This window comes from Pelobates fuscus, chromosome 9 (genome assembly GCF_036172605.1).
Source record: "Pelobates fuscus isolate aPelFus1 chromosome 9, aPelFus1.pri, whole genome shotgun sequence".
NCBI classification, from domain to species: domain Eukaryota; kingdom Metazoa; phylum Chordata; class Amphibia; order Anura; family Pelobatidae; genus Pelobates; species Pelobates fuscus.
The window spans coordinates 8,188,149-8,210,584 of record NC_086325.1 but is presented as its reverse complement, the minus strand read 5'-3'; the positions used below and the strand labels follow the sequence as shown (position 1 = coordinate 8,210,584).

The window sequence follows — 22,436 nt, the reverse complement described above, 5'->3', positions numbered from 1 at the left end:
GGGGCGAAGTGCCAGAGTTCAGCCACCGGTACCTTTTTTCAGGACCCCCGTGATTTTCAGGTTCTTCTGCCTTCTCCTATCCTCCTGGGCGTCGAGCCTGTGTTTAAAGGTTAGGCTCCGTTGCTGCAGCTCTTTCACTTCTTGTTGCAGCTCTGTGATTTTTTTTGAGTGTGCTCTTGTGAGGTACCTTCCACTACGCCAAGGCGGCTGGTCTTTCCTTATCATGGCCACATCCGCGGATATTTTCTGGTGGAGGTCTGCCACAAGCTCTTTAATAGCCGCCAGTTTCACTGGTGCGGCGTCTGTTCCCGTTGGGCCGGTGCCTGGCGAGTTATCGCTGGTAACACCGCTTTTGGCTTGAGGTCTCCCTCCGCTTTGTCCTACATACCATCTGAGAAGTCAGAGCAGCCACCATCCTGGGCTCGTAGGCGCCATGTGCCTGCCGCCACAGATCACTGATGCTCCTACCCTGCTGGGGTCTGTCAGGTTTTAGTTTACTTGTTTTCCATCCCATAGAGTAGGTGTTGGGGTTTCCTAGTGATTCTTGCAAGCGTTTGTTGGGAAATTTATGCAGTTTTTCCCCTACGATACTCCGGAGCTCCGAGGCCATGCGACTGTCTGCTTCGGTAGTTAGGCCATGCCCCCAACAAATCGTACTTTTAATGAATAGCCCTATCCATGAATTTGAAGGTGACCGTCAAACCAAGGAAGCTCTCCTACCAAGTCGTCCACTTTAATATCCTAACTTGTGGCTCATCCAGATGGTCGGGTCCTCCTCCAGCCGCTTGGTAAACGTGATTGGCCCAAGGTGAGAATGGGCGGTATTCTTATATATTACTTCCCAGACTTCCCAGACGTCCTAGAAATGTGGATAGTAAACTCTTCTGTCACACAATGCCTCCTGACGCCTGATAGCATCCACAAATGATGGCAAAATTCTTGTCGACCGCATAATGCAAACCTTGGCCTCTAAATCCCTGCTGAGTATATGATTGCACAATGCAGACAACCTTATATATGATTTAATAGAATTTGGGAACGTACAATCCAAATAGAGGTCTCTTGTGACTACTGTGAGCCAGATTCAGTAGCCCACATCTTGCAAACGATGTAATGGGTGTAAATTTGTGGGGGGTTATATAATTCCCAACGTGTACTGGCCTTATTGTCCATGCGTTTGTGGCTGTAAAGGAAGGCTTTGGTCTATATAGAATGAACGAGAGGATCCCCTCTTCCTGCATTTATCATTGTCCATAAAGAGACAGGAGTTTCACTAAAACATAAATCTATAGATTTTCACCTTTAATACTATAGTTATTATTAATACGATCTCCATATTGAATGCATGTTTCTGTATAAATATAGTACTTTATTAACAGTTTGCCGTGCGTTGTGAATTCCCCATGTTTACGACTTTTGAATATAGACTTGCTTCATTTAAAAACACTGTCTGTTATTCAAGGCAATTTTTTTAAAAGGACGAAAATATGTGTAAAAGCCTGTCTGCATCTATAGTATCAAACATTGGCACACAAGGCACCGAGATTGTTTTTAAAGAATTGGGATAATGGGTAATTTAGTTTAACCTTTTAAATGAGCCCAATTCCGATTCTAAGACACTCAGCCTCCTGTGTCCGCCTCTGTGAAACCAAACGGTATGTTATCCGTCGTCTGTAGCCATATCCGCACGCCTCATTGCTATTTTGCAGAGAATAATGTATGGCGAAACGCAAGTTCTTCTTTCGTCAAAGCAAACAAGCTTATGTTTGTAGCACTGTGGGGTTTTGACCGTGCATCTACACGGATATTTCCATTTGTGGAATGCAACCCTAACCAAGTTAGCATTTAAGGTATTTCAGTGTTTGCATTAAATATTTTGCTTCTAGGTATTCATGCATTTCCAAATTGTATTCCCCCGAGACTCATCGGACGTTACGCAACCGAAAACATTTAGTAAAGTAACAAACAGTCTTTACAGCGTGTCCGCATTCCCAGCAGATTATTAATTTTTTTCCCCATAGGAGATCTAAGCTCAGAATCCTCCAAGCACCTCATGTTTGACCAGACGTTGATCTGCTGTGACCCTAGGTGGGACTTGCCTTTAGACATGTCTTCTGCCCTTGGAGGGAGTGACCTTTTAAACATGTCATAATTAATACACGGTCACCGGTGGAGGGACTGACCGACCCCTAACTGTGAGCCATGCAGACTTAGCCTGCACTTTGAAGGTGACCTTGAGAGGGATTTAAAACAAAGTGCACAGAATGTATTCCGAGTGCCAGCAGCTCTGTGTGTTTATATATATTTTCTTAACCTTCATTTCACCTCTGTCTCCCTCCCACAGGCTATGTGTAATGTTTACACTCCCTGTGCCGTCCGAGCCTCCCTGCCAACAACAGGTACTTCTGGTTTATCCTCCCGTGTTTAAAGGAAGAAACACATTTCATTCATACCGTTCTGGGAATTGGGGTTATTAACACTTTCTCTGCTGCAAGACCTTAATTTCTCATAACAGAAATGTGTGTGTGTGTGTTCAGAATCAAATTATATACATCTCTATAGTCAATTGAATTCCTCTTTCATCTCATTATCTGAAGGGGGAAAAAGAGATGGAAACGTGTTTGCCCTAAATCACACCTTTAGAAGATAACCTTCCCATGTGCATTAACGTGATCGACTGAAATACATCAACAAATTGGCCGTGTGAGGGTCCTTGTTACCTACTAGCAGGAGATTTAAACATATTTGCATGGCATTCATTTAATAAAACATTTATTTAAACCCAGGGTTTGATTATTATGTGAAAATAGACATGTAGGGTTCCAAGGCAAGCACACAAAGTAACTATATCTAAATGTGCTGCTCCAACGAAAATCCTCCTTTTCATAATACATGCATTTTATTAGAGTAACCCCTCCTATCCTGATCGGCCGCCAAACATAAAACAAAAAACAAAATCCAAGCTAAAGCTTCCCTCCATTCCAGCGCAAAGGCCAAGTTATCCCATTAGCCCGATACTCTGCTGCTGATGTCCCTTACCAGACGTGGGGTGTGAGGGAAAGATATGGGTGCAAAGTGGGCAGAACATCCTGCCATTGGACAGCTGTTGCCAGCATGCTCTGCATATGCCCAATATGTACAGAATTCACATTAGCCAACCCGGATCTCTTGTTCCAGGCTGGCTAATGACGCCCCAATGACGTGCCGGGGGGAGGGGGGGTGTAACTCATAGCGAAACGCTGCACATACAGACTCCAGGCACCATGACCACTTCAAATCACTGATCAATGTATGTTTAGCCCACGCTGCACGTTGTTAGTCTCTGTAATGGACGATGTCTGGCAAATAGATCTATAGAGTTAGCAGTCATTTTCTTCCCTGTTAGGATTCTCTGTTTTCCTTTTACCTGCAGCTAAACTTGCACTTGGCCCCAGTCTGTGATCTCTCTCTGTGTGAACGTATTCGTTATTATTACTATATGGCGAATTGGCGATTGTTTGATCCCAGACTCAATGACCCAATATCACAAATTGTCCTTAAAATCACTTTGCCTGTTTGTGTTCATGTTTTAATCAATTGAGCACCGTGGGAGTCTTGTCAACGACCACATCTGGACTGACTTCTAGAATCTCGCTGTGTATTCCTTTGTTCCCAACTGGAGACCTCCAGCTGCTATTGGACCCACACTCTCATAGTTTTCAGCCTTGCTGCAGTGAGTTATGTACTATACATTGTATTTTTAGATTACACTAGATCGCAAATGTAACTGTTTATACTCCCAGCCTTGGCGTTCGAATAGTTAATACGAAATTGAGTTACCCTGGCATGTCTGAGTGACATTGCATTTCCGGATTACACCCTTTGATGTTTCCTTACTAGAATCTTTGTTTAGTAATCAAACAAATCATCCCATAGAGATTTTTCGATCTGCAGGTTCCCACTCCCTCTCTCTCCCCCGACCTCCTCCTGTACAGGAGTATGCGCTGGCCTCATTTCCTGCAGGAATAATAGGGCGATTGTACGTCCTGGTCCTGGGTAGCTGCCAATGGAAGCTTGCTCATTAAGTCATTCGCAGCCCACTCTTTGCTCACTAATTATTCCAGCTTTTGATTAAATGGAGAAAGGTTAATTGTTACTCAATTATCACAAAGTCGATTGGATATTTAGGATTCAGAAAGTGGCTGAATTCAGACGGAAATATAACCTTCAAACAACCGTGTGCAGGAAATCTCAATCGGCTTTCCTGTGTATGAAAACATATTTTATACAAGAATTTAGCAAGACTGATACAATTCATATAATGGAGAAATAAGGAACAGTCTATGGGGAGTTATATGGAGTAATAGGAGGAGTTATATGGAGTAATAGGAGGAGTTATATGGAGTAATAGGAGGAGTTATATGGAGTAATAGGAGGAGTTATAGGGAGTAATAGGAGGAGTTATAGGGAGTAATAGGAGGAGTTATAGGGAGTAATAGGAGGGGTTATATGGAGTAATAGGAGGGGTTATATGGAGTAATAGGAGGGGTTATATGGAGTAATAGGAGGGGTTATATGGAGTAATAGGAGGAGTTATATAGAGTAATATGAGGGGTTATAGGGAGGGTTATATGGCGTAGTAGGAGGAGTTATAGGGAGGGTTATATGGAGTAATAGGAGGGGTTATAGGGAGGGTTATATGGAGTAATAGGAGGAGTTATAGGGAGGCTTATATGGAGTAATAGGAGGGGTTATATAGAGTAATAGGAGGGGTTATATAGAGTAATAGGAGGGGTTATATAGAGTAATAGGAGGAGTTATAGGGAGGGTTATATGGAGTAATATGAGGGGTTATAGGGAGGGTTATATGGAGTATTAGGAGGGGTTATATGGAGTAATAGGAGGGGTTATATGGAGTAATAGGAGGGGTTATATGGAGTAATAGGAGGAGTTATATGGAGTAATAGGAGGGGTTATATGGAGTAATAGGAGGGGTTATATGGAGTAATAGGAGGGGTTATATGGAGTAATATGGAGTAATAGGAGGAGTTATATGGAGTAATAGGAGGAGTTATATGGAGTAATAGGAGGGGTTATATGGAGTAATAGGAGGAGTTATATGGAGTAATAGGAGGGGTTATATGGAGTAATAGGAGGGGTTATATGGAGTAATAGGAGGGGTTATATGGAGTAATAGGAGGGGTTATATGGAGTAATAGGAGGGGTTATATGGAGTAATAGGAGGAGTTATATGGAGTAATAGGAGGGGTTATATGGAGTAATAGGAGGAGTTATAGGGAGTAATAGGAGGGGTTATAGGGAGTAATAGGAGGAGTTATAGGGAGTAATAGGAGGAGTTATAGGGAGTAATAGGAGGGGTTATATGGAGTAATAGGAGGAGTTATAGGGAGTAATAGGAGGAGTTATAGGGAGTAATAGGAGGAGTTATAGGGAGTAATAGGAGGAGTTATAGGGAGTAATAGGAGGAGTTATAGGAGGAGTTATATGGAGTAATAGGAGGAGTTATATGGAGTAATAGGAGGAGTTATAGGGAGGGTTATATGGAGTAATAGGAGGAGTTATAGGGAGGGTTATATGGAGTAATAGGAGGAGTTATAGGGAGGGTTATATGGAGTAATAGGAGGGGTTATAGGGAGGGTTATATGGAGTAATAGGAGGAGTTATAGGGAGGGTTATATGGAGTAATATGAGGAGTTACAGTAAGGGTTATAGGGAGGGTTATATGGAGTAATAGGAGGAGTTATAGGGAGGGTTATATGGAGTAATAGGAGGGGTTATAGGGAGGGTTATATGGAGTAATAGGAGGGGTTATAGGGAGGGTTATATGGAGTAATAGGATGAGTTATAGGGAGGGTTATATGGAGTAATAGGAGGGGTTATAGGGAGGGTTATATGGAGTAATAGGAGGGGTTATAGGGAGGGTTATATGGAGTAATAGGAGGGGTTATAGGGAGGGTTATATGGAGTAATAGGAGGAGTTATAGGGAGGGTTATATGGAGTAATAGGAGGGGTTATAGGGAGGGTTATATGGAGTAATAGGAGGAGTTATAGGGAGGGTTATATGGAGTAATAGGAGGGGTTATAGGGAGGGTTATATGGAGTAATAGGAGGGGTTATAGGGAGGGTTATATGGAGTAATAGGAGGGGTTATAGGGAGGGTTATATGGAGTAATAGGAGGAGTTATAGGGAGGGTTATATGGAGTAATAGGAGGGGTTATAGGGAGGGTTATATGGAGTAATAGGAGGAGTTATAGGGAGGGTTATATGGAGTAATAGGAGGGGTTATAGGGAGGGTTATATGGAGTTATAGGAGGGGTTATAGGGAGGGTTATATGGAGTAATAGGAGGGGTTATAGGGAGGGTTATATGGAGTAATAGGAGGGGTTATAGGGAGGGTTATATGGAGTAATAGGATGAGTTATAGGGAGGGTTATATGGAGTAATAGGAGGGGTTATAGGGAGGGTTATATGGAGTAATAGGAGGGGTTATAGGGAGGGTTATATGGAGTAATAGGAGGGGTTATAGGGAGGGTTATATGGAGTAATAGGAGGAGTTATAGGGAGGGTTATATGGAGTAATAGGAGGGGTTATAGGGAGGGTTATATGGAGTAATAGGAGGGGTTATAGGGAGGGTTATATGGTGTAATAGGAGGGGTTATAGGGAGGGTTATATGGAGTAATAGGAGGAGTTATAGGGAGGTTATATGGAGTAATAGGAGGAGTTATAGGGAGGGTTATATGGAGTAATAGGAGGGGTTATAGGGAGGGTTATATGGAGTAATAGGAGGGGTTATAGGGAGGGTTATATGGAGTAATAGGAGGAGTTATAGGGAGGGTTATATGGAGTAATAGGAGGGGTTATAGGGAGGGTTATATGGAGTAATAGGAGGGGTTATAGGGAGGGTTACATGGAGTAATAGGAGGGGTTATAGGGAGGGTTACATGGAGTAATAGGAGGGGTTATAGGGAGGGTTACATGGAGTAATAGGAGGGGTTATAGGGAGGGTTATATGGAGTAATAGGAGGAGTTATAGGGAGGGTTATATGGAGTAATAGGAGGGGTTATAGGGAGGGTTATATGGAGTTATAGGAGGGGTTATAGGGAGGGTTATATGGAGTAATAGGAGGGGTTATAGGGAGGGTTATATGGAGTAATAGGAGGAGTTATAGGGAGGGTTATATGGAGTAATAGGAGTTATAGGGAGGGTTATATAGTGTTATAAATGATATATGGAGTAATAGGAAGATTTAAACAGCCAGCATGTCGTATCCGGATAAGGCAGGGTCTTAGCATTGCAGAGACCTTTCCTTTGCCCATATCTTATTTATTATCTCTCTCAGTGCCTGGTTTAATGAGCATTTTGTAAAACAGCTCAGATTGTATTAGACTGGAGATATCTCTGTCTGCTCAGAGGAAGTCTCTGCATGTTAAATAGGATTCAGCCAGGCACATTGCTTCTGTATGCTACCAGCTGGACCCAATAAACCTGTCACTGGGCTACTGCATGGGACTGACCCATTTATAGGGACACAATGTCTGCTATAATCATACAATTACAAACTATATGTAAAATAAAATAAAAAATCGTTAATGCAGACCTAATGCTTCTCTTAAAGTGACAGTCTCTTCCATCACCTCAGTAAATGCTAATAAAGAGCTTACTTTGGGGAGTAGTGTAATGGAGGTAAGTGTAAAACAAAAGGCCTCCACCATCACAACATTTCTATGTCCAGGATCCCCGTGACGCATCTGTCATTTCTATGTGAGATCAGGCATTGGTTACGGAATCCCATAAAAGATATGCACTTGTTCATTTTTCCATAGTGCCATATGTATACACGTCACTTTAACCCATCAAACATGTCGCTGTCATTAAGTCACTTTGTTCCTACATGGGACTGTCTCTTTAACCCATTAAACATGTCACTGTCATTAGGTCACTTTGCTCCTACATGGGACTGTCCCTTTAACCCATCAAACATGTCGCTGTCATTAGGTCACTTTGCTCCTACATGGGACTGTCCCTTTAACCCTTTAACCCATTAACCCCTTAAGGACCAAACTTCTGGAATAAAATGGAATCATGACGTGTCACACATGTCATGTGTCCTTAAGGGGTTAAACATGTCGCTGTCATTAGGTCACTTTGCTCCTACATGGGACTGTCCCTTTAACCCATTAAACATGTCGCTGTCATTAAGTCACTTTGCTCCTACATGGGACTGTCTCTTTAACCCATTAAACATGTCACTGTCATTAGGTCACTTTGCTCCTACATGGGACTGTCTCTTTAACCCATTAAACATGTCACTGTCATTAGGTCACTTTGCTCCTACATGGGACTGTCCCTTTAACCCATTAACCCCTTAAGGACCAAACTTCTGGAATAAAATGGAATCATGACGTGTCACACATGTCATGTGTCCTTAAGGGGTTAAACATGTCGCTGTCATTAGGTCACTTTGCTCCTACATGGGACTGTCCCTTTAACCCATTAAACATGTCGCTGTCATTAGGTCACTTTGCTCCTACATGGGACTGTCCCCTTAACCCATTAAACATGTCGCTGTCATTAGGTCATGTTGCTCCTACATGGTGCTGTCCCTTTAACCCATTAAACATGTTGCTGTCATTAGGTCACGTTGCTCCTACATGGGGCTGTCCCTTTAACCCATTAAACATGTCGCTGCCATTAGGTCACGTTGCTACTACATGGGACTGTCCCTTTAACCCATTAAACATGTCACTGGCATTAGGTCACTTTGCTCCTACATGGGACTGTCCCTTTAACCCATTAAACATGTCGCTGCCATTAGGTCACGTTGCTACTACATGGGACTGTCCCTTTAACCCATTAAACATGTCACTGTGATTAGGTCACTTTGCTCCTACATGGGACTGTCACATTAACCCATCAAACATGTCACTGTCATTAGGTCACTTTGCTCCTACATGGGACTGTCCCTCTAACCCATTAAACATGCCACTGTCATTAGGTCACTTTGCTCCTACATGGGACTGCCCCTTTAACCCATTAAACATGTCGCTGTCATTAGGTCACTTTTCTCCTACATGGGACTGTCTCTTTAACCCATTAAACATGTCACTGTCATTAGGTCACTTTGCTCCTACATGGGACTGTCCCTTTAACCCATTAAACATGTCGCTGTCATTAGGTCACTTTGCTCCTACATGGGACTGTCCCTTTAACCCATTAAACATGTTGCTGTCATTAGGTCACGTTGCTCCTACATGGGGCTGTCTCTTTAACCCATTAAACATGTCACTGTCATTAGGTCACTTTGCTCCTACATGGGACTGTCCCCTTAACCCATTAAACATGTCGCTGTCATTAGGTCATGTTGCTCCTACATTGGGCTGTCCCTTTAACCCATTAAACATGTTGCTGTCATTAGGTCACGTTGCTCCTACATGGGGCTGTCCCTTTAACCCATTAAACATGTCGCTGCCATTAGGTCACGTTGCTACTACATGGGGCTGTCCCTTTAACCCATTAAACATGTCACTGGCATTAGGCCACTTTGCTCGTACATGGGACTGTCCCTTTAACCCATTAAACATGTCGCTGCCATTAGGTCACGTTGCTACTACATGGGACTGTCCCTTTAACCCATTAAACATGTCGCTGTCATTAGGTCACTTTGCTCCTACATGGGACTGTCCCTTTAACCCATTAAACATGTCACTGTCATTAGGTCACTTTGCTCCTACATGGGACTGTCCCTTTAATCCATTAAACATGTCACTGTCATTAGGTCACTTTGCTCCTACATGGGACGGTCCTTTTAACCCATTAAACATGTCACTGTCATTAGGTCACTTTGCTCCTACATGGGACTGTCCCTTTAACCAATTAAACATGTCACTGCCATTAGGTCACTTTGCTCCTACATGGGACTGTCCTTTTAACCCATTAAACATGTCACTGTCATTAGGTCACTTTGCTCCTACATGGGACTGTCCCTTTAATCCATTAAACATGTCACTGTCATTAGGTCACTTTGCTCCTACATGGGACTGTCCTTTTAACCCATTAAACATGTCACTGTCATTAGGTCACTTTGCTCCTACATGGGACTGTCCCTTTAATCCATTAAACATGTCACTGTCATTGGGTCACTTTGCTCCTACATGGGACTGCCCCTTTAACCCATTAAACATGTCGCGGTCATTAGGTCACTTTGCTCCTACATGGGACTGCCCCTTTAACCCATTAAACATGTCACTGTCATTAGGTCACTTTGCTCCTACATGGGACTGTCCCTTTAACCCATTAAACATGTCACTGCCATTAGATCACTTTATTCCTACATGGGACTGTCCCTTTAACCCATTAAACATTTCAGTCATTAGTTCACTTTGCTCCTACATGGGACTGTCCCTTTAACCCATTAAACATGTCGCTGTGATTAGGTCACTTTGCTCCTACATGGGACTGTCCCTTTAACCCATTAAACATGTCACTGTCATTAGGTCACTTTGCTCCTACATGGGACTGTCCCTTTAACCCATTAAACATGTCGCTGCCATTAGGTCACTTTGCTCCTACATGGGACTGTCCCTTTAACCCATTAAACATGTCACTGTCATTAGGTCACTTTGCTCCTACATGGGACTGTCCCTTTAACCCATTAAACATGTCACTGTCATTAGGTCACTTTGCTCCTACATGGGACTGTCCCTTTAACCCATTAAACATGTCACTGTCATTAGGTCACTGTGCTCCTACATGGGACTGTCCCTTTAACCCATTAAACATGTCACTGTCATTAGGTCACTGTGCTCCTACATGGTGAGGGTTTTATATGTGGTTTAGTTTTTGTGCATGATTTAATTCTTTTAATTTCTCTTTTTTTTTTATCCATAAATACAATTTTGAGACACATATAACACTTCCTATAGTGTTTTATCTGATGTTACAGTAAAAATATACATTTACCCGGGAGAGCTAAATTGAATTTAGTTGTTACACATGGTCGCACATGCGAGAAAGCAATTGATCCGGAAACAACTACATTGTGTGCGTTCACTGCACTATATTGTCTTTTTAATATTTATGCTTTTTATGTGTTTGTGGTGTATTTCACACCACATCACAGAGCTGTATGAAAACTCATTATCTTCCAGAGCTAAGTTTAGATAATTAGGTAACCGGATCTGTTTTTGTCATCTCCCATGGAGTCCCTCAAGGATTGCTACAATACTACTTTGGGTTCGGGCACAAGGGAGTCATTGTCTGTACGGCGATAGCTGTTCTGTGTTCTTTCATTGTGCCGGGGTTATAGGAAGAGATTATTATCCTGCCATCACAGACACCATTATTTCATTGATCTCTAAAGTAAAACATTGTACATGGCACTTACAGCTATCTCATTTTTCTTTTCTGACGGTCTTTGATTTGTCCCCCTATAAAGTGTTTAAAAGGAGAGTACTTCTGTACAATAAAATATGTGTGTAAAAAAAAAGAAAAAAATACTGTATATATTAAAAAAGATAAGTATTAATAGTTAATATGTACTCCCAATCAGAGAGCCTTTTAAAGCGCTCTACTGCGGTCAGTAACAATACAGCTGTGAATCTTGGGTGTCTGTTTGGCTTAGATCACCGAATCTCCAGGTCACACTTTCCTGAGGCATTGTGTCATCAGACCTAGATCCGATTGTTTTTTTGCGAAACAGCAATTCATTTTGCCCCTTTTGCATTCCTCTACCAACGAGGCACATACATAAGCACCACTTGTGGTTATGGTGCTGGAAGATTTTGGATGCCTTCCACCGCTTTTCTGTGAAACTTTGTTCAAGAAAATAAATACGAAAAAAATTGGCTGTCAAGACACAAACCTTCTGCAGCTGCTCGGATAATGTGATAAATGATATTAGTCAATTTTGGACAAATAACACCAAAGTATAATCTTTGAATTACCCCAGTGACCTGTAGGAGCAAAGTGACCTAATGACAGCGACATGTTTAATGGGTTAAAGGGACAGTCCCATGTAGGAGCAAAGTGACCTAATGACAGCGACATGTTTAATGGGTTAAAGGGACAGTCCCATGTAGGAGCAAAGTGACCTAATGACAGGGACATGTTTAATGGGTTAAAGGGACAGTCCCATGTAGGAGCAAAGTGACCTAATGACAGTGACATGTTTAATGGGTTAAAGGGGCAGTCCCATGTAGGAGCAAAGTGACCTAATGGCAGTGACATGTTTAATTGGTTAAAGGGACAGTCCCATGTAGGAGCAAAGTGACCTAATGACAGTGACATGTTTAATGGGTTAAAAGGACAGTCCCATGTAGGAGCAAAGTGACCTAATGACAGTGACATGTTTAATGGATTAAAGGGACAGTCCCATGTAGGAGCAAAGTGACCTAATGACAGTGACATGTTTAATGGGTTAGAGGGACAGTCCCATGTAGGAGCAAAGTGACCTAATGACAGCGACATGTTTAATGGGTTAAAGGGACAGTCCCATGTAGGAGCAAAGTGACCTAATGACAGTGACATGTTTAATGGGTTAAAGAGACAGTCCCATGTAGGAGCAAAGTGACCTAATGACAGCGACATGTTTAATGGGTTAAAGGGGCAGTCCCATGTAGGAGCAAAGTGACCTAATGACAGTGGCATGTTTAATGGGTTAGAGGGACAGTCCCATGTAGGAGCAAAGTGACCTAATGACAGTGACATGTTTGATGGGTTAATGTGACAGTCCCATGTAGGAGCAAAGTGACCTAATCACAGTGACATGTTTAATGGGTTAAAGGGACAGTCCCATGTAGTAGCAACGTGACCTAATGGCAGCGACATGTTTAATGGGTTAAAGGGACAGTCCCATGTAGGAGCAAAGTGACCTAATGACAGTGACATGTTTAATGGGTTAAAGGGACAGTCCCATGTAGGAGCAAAGTGACCTAATGACAGCGACATGTTTAATGGGTTAACGGGACAGTCCCATGTAGGAGCAAAGTGACCTAATGACAGTGACATGTTTAATGGGTTAAAGGGACAGTCCCATGTAGGAGCAAAGTGACCTAATGACAGCGACATGTTTAATGGGTTAACGGGACAGTCCCATGTAGGAGCAAAGTGACCTAATGACAGCGACATGTTTAATGGGTTAAAGGGACAGTCCCATGTAGAAGCAAAGTGACCTAATGACAGCGACATGTTTAATGGGTTAAAGGGACAGTCCCATGTAGGAGCAAAGTGACCTAATGACAGTGACATGTTTAATGGGTTAAAGGGACAGTCCCATGTAGGAGCAAAGTGACCTAATGACAGTGACATGTTTAATGGGTTAAAGGGACAGTCCCATGTAGGAGCAAAGTGACCTAATGACAGCGACATGTTTAATGGGTTAAAGGGACAGTCCCATGTAGAAGCAAAGTGACCTAATGACAGTGACATGTTTAATGGGTTAAAGAGACAGTCCCATGTAGGAGCAAAGTGACCTAATGACAGTGACATACTGCAATACTCTTCTCAGTGGTCATACGTGTTCCCAGATTGCACCGTTAAAATCTATAATGAATGCGGCGGCAAGGCTTATTTTCCTGTGCGCTCGCACCTCCCACGCCTCCCCGCTCTCAGTCCCTGCATTGGCTCCCAGTTAGATATAGGGCTCAATTTAAAATTCTGGTGCTTGCTTACAAGTCCCTACATAATCCTGCTCCAACCTACCTAGCCGCCCTAATACACAAATATGTCAGTCGAGGCCCCCACGCTCTGCGAAAGACCTACGTATATCCTCTGTCTGTACTCCCACCTCTAACGCTTGCCTCCAAGACTTTTCCAGGGCTGCACCTCTTCTGTGGAACTCCCTTCCCTACTCCGTAAGAATTTCACCCAGTCTCCACTCATTCAAAAAATCATTGAAAACTTCAAGAAAGCATATCAATTAAACTGTAAGCAGATTTTCATCCCCCACCCTCCATGACTCCTCTCCTGCAACTGTCAAAATTACCTACCAAGACCTCAGCGAATAATTTTCTAAGAACTTACTTCATACTCCTACTTTTACCCTTTGTGTCACTATACCCCACTCCCTCTAGCATGTAAACTCACTGAGCAGGGCCCTCAATCCCTCTGTTACTGTGTCACTATACCCCACTCCCTCTAGCATGTAAACTCACTGAGCAGGGCCCTCAATCCCTCTGTTACTGTGTCACTATACCCCACTCCCTCTAGCATGTAAACTCACTGAGCAGGGCCCTCAATCCCTCTGTTACTGTGTCACTATACCCCACTCCCTCTAACATGTAAACTCACTGAACAGGGTCCTCAATCCCTCTGTTACTGTGTCACTATACCCCACTCCCTCTAACATGTAAACTCACTGAGCAGGCCCTCAATCCCTCTGTTACTGTGTCACTATACCCCACTCCCTCTAACATGTAAGCTCACTGAGCAGGCCCTCAATCCCTCTGTTACTGTGTCACTATACCCCACTCCCTCTAACATGTAAACTCACTGAGCAGGCCCTCAATCCCTCTGTTACTGTGTCACTATACCCCACTCCCTCTAACATGTAAACTCACTGAGCAGGGCCCTCCACATCTCTGTTCCTGTACGTCGAGTTGTCTGGTTACAATTAAATAACTGTTAGTCCACCCTTTGTACAGCGCTATGGAATCTGATGGCGCTATATAAATCATAAAATAATAATAATAATAATGCGTTAAAGGAACAGTCCCGTGTAGGAGCACAATGACAGTGACTGGTCTAATGGGTTAAAAGGACAGTCCCATGTAGAATATTTGACAGTGTTTTTCCCCTGACATGGTAAATACTTTAATATTACATTTTAATGATTTGTTCTTAGTTTAGAAAATGTTCACATGGGCCCAGATTGAGTGTGTCGAGGGACAGAATGACTACACAGGAAGATATGAGTAAAGTCCAGTCACAGTGATCCACAGTCAGCTATGACTAATAAAATGAATTTGCAATACAAACCTCTTGCACATTTGCCCCTTGAGATGTTCTGTTAGATGCAGCTGTGGGGAGGTTTCTTCACTGAATCCTAATGTTACAGCCTTACACGGCCTCTTGATATCTGGAGGGGTCTGTTTAGTAATGGGGAAGAAACGCTATGTCTGTCCTTTACACATCTTTCCATCTCTCCAGGGAATAAGTTGTACGAATAGTCTTGTACAATTAAGCCTTTTTTGAGTCTGATTCGACATTCATAGAATCTTCATTCATGCAGTATTTACATCAGTGACAGGGAACGTCTACACCAAGTATACAATGTATTCGTGTATGTGAAGCAGCAAGGTTATCATCCGAATTGTGGCATCTATGTACGTACGTCTGATAATTCTAGGGGATTATATAATCTGCAGCCCCTGTATAACCAAAATGATGGATAATAATGGGGAATTCCTGGATCTTCTGATAGTAATCCTGCTGTGCAGAATTCACCTAACTGCTTACAAATAATCCTTTTTCTATTGCTTTGTTTTTACTTGTCTTGTCTGTTACAGGTGAATAACATCTAACTTTAATTGTAGTTTGAAAAGTTTCGATTATAATCAAAGGGCTAAAGGTAAATGAACACCGTATTAAATAAACCAGGAAATCCTGTTAACAAAAGACCCTGCACATAGCACCAACGTTTATCACAACACAAACAACAAACCACATGCATTAAAACAAAATCTAATAAGATCAGATATAAAGAGATTCATTCAAAGCATCCAAGACAGAATGCCCTAAAGGCAGTCCATATCCAATAGGGTTTGTTTCCTCACTCCAAAATGACTTAACTGATTAAAAGAAACAAGAATAGATCTAAATGCACCATTTTCCAAACTAATACAACAAAATAGTGGATAATACTTCGGATGCCATACAATGACACTTTTCCTTAAGGCATTTTATCTAAAATTCCAATAAATAATTAGCTGATTACAGATTTTCCCTTCCTTGTTATTTTTCAGATCCTGTAAAGCAGGGGTGATGTCACGCGTTGTACCTGGCACTAGAAGCTACAGGTATAATACTGAATTTTACAATTTATAGTACACCGTATCAGCTCACTATATGGAGGAATAGTGTCAGGAAAACAACTTGTTTTCCTAGCACGATAGTTTCCCTTTAAGGGGGGAGGTCCATACACACACACACACACACCCACCCACCTACAAACAGACTGATCCATACAGACACACAGACTCACCAATACACAGACACCCCTCCCCCACAGAGTGACCCATTCATACACAGACTGACCCATACACACAGACAGACCAATATATACACACACACAGACTGACCAAAACACACACACACACAGACTGATCCATACATATACACACACAGACTGCCCCCCCACACACAGACTGACCCCCCCACACACACAGACTGACCCCCCACACACAGACTGAACCCCCACACAGACCAATATTTACACACACACACACACACACACACACACATACTGAACCCTCCCTTCCTCACCCACACACAGACTGACCCCCCCCCCACCACAAACAGATTTACCAATACACACACAGACTGAGTCCCCCCCCCCCCTTCCGCAGCAGAAAGTTACTCGCAGCACAGCGTCACCCAATGGCCACATGTGCGAATTCCACCCACCCCATGATCTGCTGCAGCTTGTGAAGGGAGGCTTGGTGCTCCCAGCTTCAATTACAATTGGTGGGGAGGGAGCACTGCATGATGTAGGAGGCTATGGCCCCCTCTACCCAGACCTAGTGACGCCCCTGGTATCTGTGGGCACATACTGAGTTCTCTGAACCCTGCAATGATTCAGAAACATAACTACGAGTGGCCAATTTCATGGTTTAATAAGGGTGAGATTTTAATTCAATCATTATTCCCTGAAAATTGGATAGATTTAAATTTTTATTGAATTACTATGATCAGCCACAGCATGCAAGCCACTGTGTTCTTGTCATGTCTAACCAAATTACATTGTCTGACTCTTTCAGCTCAAACCCCTCATTTCAAATTAAATCCATAGCTACCTACTTATCCAGACAAGTTACACATAGATCCATCCTCCACAATCCAGTTGATCCAAAAGTAGTGTGAAAATAATATTAAGAAAAGTAAGGACATTTAAATGGAGTACCAACCAAAGTAACATTGTTTACAGAATGAGGCCTAAGACCTGCCTGATTCAATCTTGAGATTGAGATTGTGGATACACAGATGTTAATGCAATGTATTCTGTGTCTCAGTGCAATGTATGTCCGTCTAATTGAGAAGCCACAACTGGAATTGAAAGAGCTTGTTCCTGAGAGCTGACAATCTTGTTTATGATCAGGCGGTATCAGATTGTTTTGGCATTTAGTGCTTGGCATTACGGAGACAGATGTTCAGGGATTCCGGTGGGCGGGGGGGGAGAGAATTCCACCGACATGGTGCAGCCTATGGAGAAATAGCTGGCCAAAGTGGGAAGCTATGGTTGCTTTTAAAAAAACAAAAACAGTGGTTTTATTTATTTACAGTACTGTATAAGAGTCTTAGGCCACCAGTAGATTTGTTGTTCTAGCAATGGTATAATGACCATACATAATTTTTCCTCAGTCTCTTTATTAGAATACAACCAGAAAATAAAGTATGTATGCAAGGCCACTCCCAAAGGGAAATCAGCAAACAAACTGTATATTCAAAATGTGCTATTCTGTTCTAAAGAAATTTGAAGAATCGGGACAGGTCATGGACAAAATAAAGAACTGGAAGACCAAGAAAATGTTAAAAATCTGATCAGTGTCTGAGTTTTTTCTTTGACAGACCGGATGAAGTCCAACAAGGACCTGGTTCAGTATCTGACAGCGTTATTGGGAGGCCAAGTTGACCATTCTACAGTCCGAAGAAGCTTGATCAGGAATGGTCTTTGTGGAGGGGCATACATTCCAATATTTGCATATTTCTGAAAAAGTGGTTTCTTGGCTGCAACCAGTCTGCAAAGACCTCAAACTTCTTTGGACTGTAGAATGGTCAACTTGGCCTCCCTTTGAGAGTTGCCTATTATGCATACTGCGTACACATTTCCTGTATTTTCTGGTTGTATAATAATAAAGAGAGTGATTCCTTTAATTCTATACGGTCATTATATCAGGAAAGGTTAAAGGATCTTAACATGTATAGCTTGGAGGAAAGACGAGACAGGGGGGATATGATAGAAACATTTAAATACATAAAGGGAATCAACACAGTAAAGGAGGAGACTACATTTAAAAGAAGAAAAACTACCACAACAAGAGGACATAGTCTTAAATTAGAGGGACAAAGGTTTAAAAATAATATTAGGTAAGTATTACTTTACTGAGAGGGTAGTGGATGCATGGAATAGCCTTCCAGCTGAAGTGGTAGAGGTTAACACAGTAAAGGAGTTTAAGCATGCGTGGGATAGGCATAAGGCTATCCTAACTATAAGATAAGGCCAGGGACTAATGAAAGTATTTAGAAAACTGGGCAGACTAGATGGGCCGAATGGTTCTTATCTGCCGTCACATTCTATGTTTCTATGTTTCATTGCTAAAACAACAAATCTAATGGTGGCCTAAGACGTTTGCACAGTAATGTTTTTCTCCTTTTGACTTTTTTTTCATTTGCATAACTTTTTTTTTTCTTCAAATGACTTAACTGAAAATACAGGTCAGTGGCATATTGCCCTGGCACCAGTCTTTCAATATAGCCATTGTGACATCGAGCGGGATGTGTTCTTTCAGGGCACAGTAACAGTTACACGTGGAATAACTTAGAAGACAGAGACCCTTTGGTGGGTTTGGTTTAGAGACTAGTTAGTTGTGAAGGATGTGTGAGCAAGACTTTGTTATATTTTGCCGGTGAACCATCACTCTGACAGCCACCTTCACCTGCAGGTTGAGCAATTTTTACTGGTGGCTGGTGCACCCAGGACGGGTGCTATAATCAGAAAGTTGCTGTCAAGAACAAGACAGGATGACAGATCGTGGAACCATTCACCCAGCATTTTGCTTTCTTCTTACGTTTTCACCCTGACGTCTCCTGTCCCTCTCTCTCCCTAAGAGAGATACTGCAAAGTGTTTTACAGTTTTTGATGTGAGCCTTAAGCGAGGTCTACACTTGTCATTGTGTTTCTTTCCAGATATCTATGGTAGTGACAAGCACAGGGACTCACGAATGCCTTTCATGCAGACGCTAAACCATGTCTTCTTGCCCCTGTCCCCAATACACCTTCTGTTTGGTTGGGGACCTCTTAGGTTTCTCAAAGGGCTCTTTAGAAGCCATAAAAGACTGAGCCTGCAAACATAGTGCCAGTGGTTTAGTAGGATTATTAAGAAACAATACCCTGAAGCTCTTCCTCTGACTTCAACAGAATGTGTTATTTTAACACATATTTCTGCTGTGCAGAAAACCATACGGCTTGGTGTCCGGCTGACCAGTGCCAGGCTGTGCTGCCACATTGCTTATCCTTGTAATGCTGTATATGTATGAGGCAGGTATAAGGCTCAGACAGATTTTATCCAGTGAGATACTTTGGGATGAAAGAGGGAGCTCGGATCCCTAACTCATTCTAGCTTTCAAAGGGTTAGCTCTCCAATAGACTGCGCCAAATAAAATGTGACATAGCTGCTTACTCGCCGAGGACTACACAAATAGGTCATCGGAGTGTGAGCTGATCTGGCTAGAAGTATGTCATAACTAATTACCTCCATAAAGATTCATCTCATTTAACAGCAACTCGCTTTGGGGAGAAGTGGGTGGTCGTGGGCCCCCGATGGACACTGATTGACACAAACCCATATGGTTTATTAGAACAGTGCCTCGGGGTGCATCCTGGATAAAATGTGCGGGGTGAGGGCGAAGTAGATACAGGCTGGAAACCTTTAAATATGTCACTGTCATCGGGTCACATTGAGACTGCAGGGGTAGAGAAACACTTTACCACTTTACCCATCACATTGCTCGAGTCACTTTGCAGCCACGAGGGGCCCTTGGACTCATTAAAATAATCAGTGCTCAGAGACCAGGGCTACAGATGACCATAAATAGCTGTGAATAAATGGGAGTTGGAGTGAAACTAACCAAGCAATTGGGGATTACCTACCTCTCTCTACCAACTGCTGTGGGGGTTGTGGCTTCAACCTGGGAAGACTTAATTAGCACACAGCAATAAACATGGCTTATTGTCATTCTGATCAGTACGTTCTTTGGATTAAACTGCTGGTCTGTTGGTTTCTTTCAGAGTCAGGGCATCTGGTCCGTTTCATTAGGTATAAGTAGATTAGAAACAAACACTATATCTGATTGGATAGTTTCATAAATTATTCATATGTGCATTTAATCTCACAAGTGCAGATCACTTTATAAGAACAGTCAATAGGAGATCTCTGTATTTGAATTTATCACTCATCTTGTTAGGTAATATAGTTGAAGCGTCCATTAAGTACCTATATGCAGGGTTATAAAGGTTTATCATGTAATACGGCACATAGAGACAACATTGCAGGTTACTACTGGAGAGATCGTTACAGGGCGAGAAAATGTGTACCTAGTCACACTGAATGTTAGATGCAAAGCTGGTTGTCCGCGGTGTAATATGCAGACATGTAGAAGTAACAGTCTCTCTGGAAGCATGACACGTGAGCAACAATCTGTCTGTGTTAACACAATGTTCTTGTAAACGCACTTGGATATATTTAGTAAAATGGCCGTTTCAGGCACCCCTATATTGCACTTCCATGGAAACAGATTAGACTTTATTTGAATTCTTTTCAATTGACGACTTAATAAAACAAATCTCTCTCGTGTTCTCATTTTAGCATAACACAATTATTCATTCTGCATGTGTTTTATTCTCCCCTCCCCCAATTTATTGTGTGGGCGCTCTTTAAACTCATTGGCTTTACTTTATTGTAGAATAAATGGACCTCAGCCCCTTGATTGGACTTTAGTTGGTTGTTAGGATGAACTCCGTTTGGGGTCCGTACTTTCTTCTTCAATACAGGGCATGTTTTGAAAACTACAACCTACATATATTACCACACTAAAAATATCACTGGCCATGTACCTCTCAGGAAATAGGGGGGATTTAGGAAAAAAGGGGCTTTTAAACAGCCTTTATACATCATCAGCAACAATACATTACACAAAATTCAGATCAGTTTTTGATTTTAGCACTGCTAGATACAAGGTACTCTCTAGTATCATATCTTTGCCACCCTGTATGCAGAGTTAGGCCATCTTAACCCTCTTTAAAGGGTTACTCCAACCCTATTCTATGCTTCATTTTTTGGTCAAAAAACATTTCAAAATAAGGTAAAACTTACCTTGAGGGGGCGTGGCCTGAGGTCCGAGCAGCATGGCCGCCTAAACCCTGAGCTCCTCACCACCACGCTCCTAACAGCCACTTACCGCACGCACTCCGACCCTGATAGGGCGCACAAAGCGAGCGGAGCACTCGCAGACCCCCATGGCTGCACCTCAGGCATCCTCCTCGGGCCCGATGGACCGGTTTCTTCAGACCCCGCTGGGGTCTAGCCGCCACGCGCACGGCTCCAAAATGGCGCCGGTCTCCCCTGCTTCCTCCAGCTCAGACCAGGAGCAGCCCACGCTGGCAGATATAGGAGCAGAAATCAGGCGCCTGGCAAGTAATATGGTCACAAAAGCTGACCTGCACTCTCTTACCTCTACCCTCACAGCATCCCTCACCTCAGCAGTGACTGCACTGAGGACTGACATGGAGGCACAGGACAGCCAGATACAGGCTCTGGAAGCACAGGCCCAGACCACGTGACGCCAAACATCAGCTGCCGACACGGCCATCACAAGACAGGGCAACATGCTACTGGCCCTGCGCCGTCAGATGGAGGACCTGGACAACAGGAGCCGCCGCTCCAACATCAGGATAAGAGGGGTACCTGAGTAGGAGGGCACAGAAAATGCGGAGGCCCTGCTGACCGGGCTATTCCAACAAATACTAGGGGGAGATGCGCCTGCGGAGATACGCTTTGAACGTGCGCACAGGGCCCTGAGACCCCGACTCCGAGAGGGGGACCCCCGAGATCTCATTTGCTGCCTTCACTCCTTCCCACTAAAGGAACGCATAATGCGCAATGCCAGAACACGGCCCACATGGCAATACCAGGGCACTGAGGTCTCTCTATACCAAGACCTCTCCCTTGCCACGTTAGAAGCGCGACGAGCCCTCAGACCCATAACAGCTGCCCTCAGGGAACGCAATATCCCATATAAATGGGGCTTCCCCTTCAGCATACAGATGCGCCACCGGAATGAGTGGGTAGCCGCTCACTGGCCAGATGAAATTCCACGTTTCCTGCAGCACTTGGATTTACCACCTATAGCTGTGCCGGACTGGATCCTGGAACCATTGGACAGGGAACCCAGACCCCAGAGGCCACCCCGGCGAACAGGGAGGGACTCCAGGGAGAACCA

General features: G+C 43.1%; 1 protein-coding gene across 11 annotated transcripts in view; it reads left to right on the top strand.

Annotated features, from left to right (window-relative positions):
- The window catches only part of SIPA1L3 (signal induced proliferation associated 1 like 3), a 186,304-nt gene that overhangs the window by 85,075 nt on the left and 78,793 nt on the right, over window positions 1-22,436 (top strand). For 9 of the 11 annotated variants that reach the window (XM_063431091.1, XM_063431087.1, XM_063431088.1 and 6 more), the window contains one exon: window positions 15,965-16,018. The exons of the other annotated variants lie outside the window; for them this stretch is intronic. The gene's annotated coding sequence lies outside the window, so the exon portion shown is untranslated. The remainder of the gene's footprint in view (window positions 1-15,964; window positions 16,019-22,436) is intronic. 11 annotated transcript variants of the gene reach the window in all.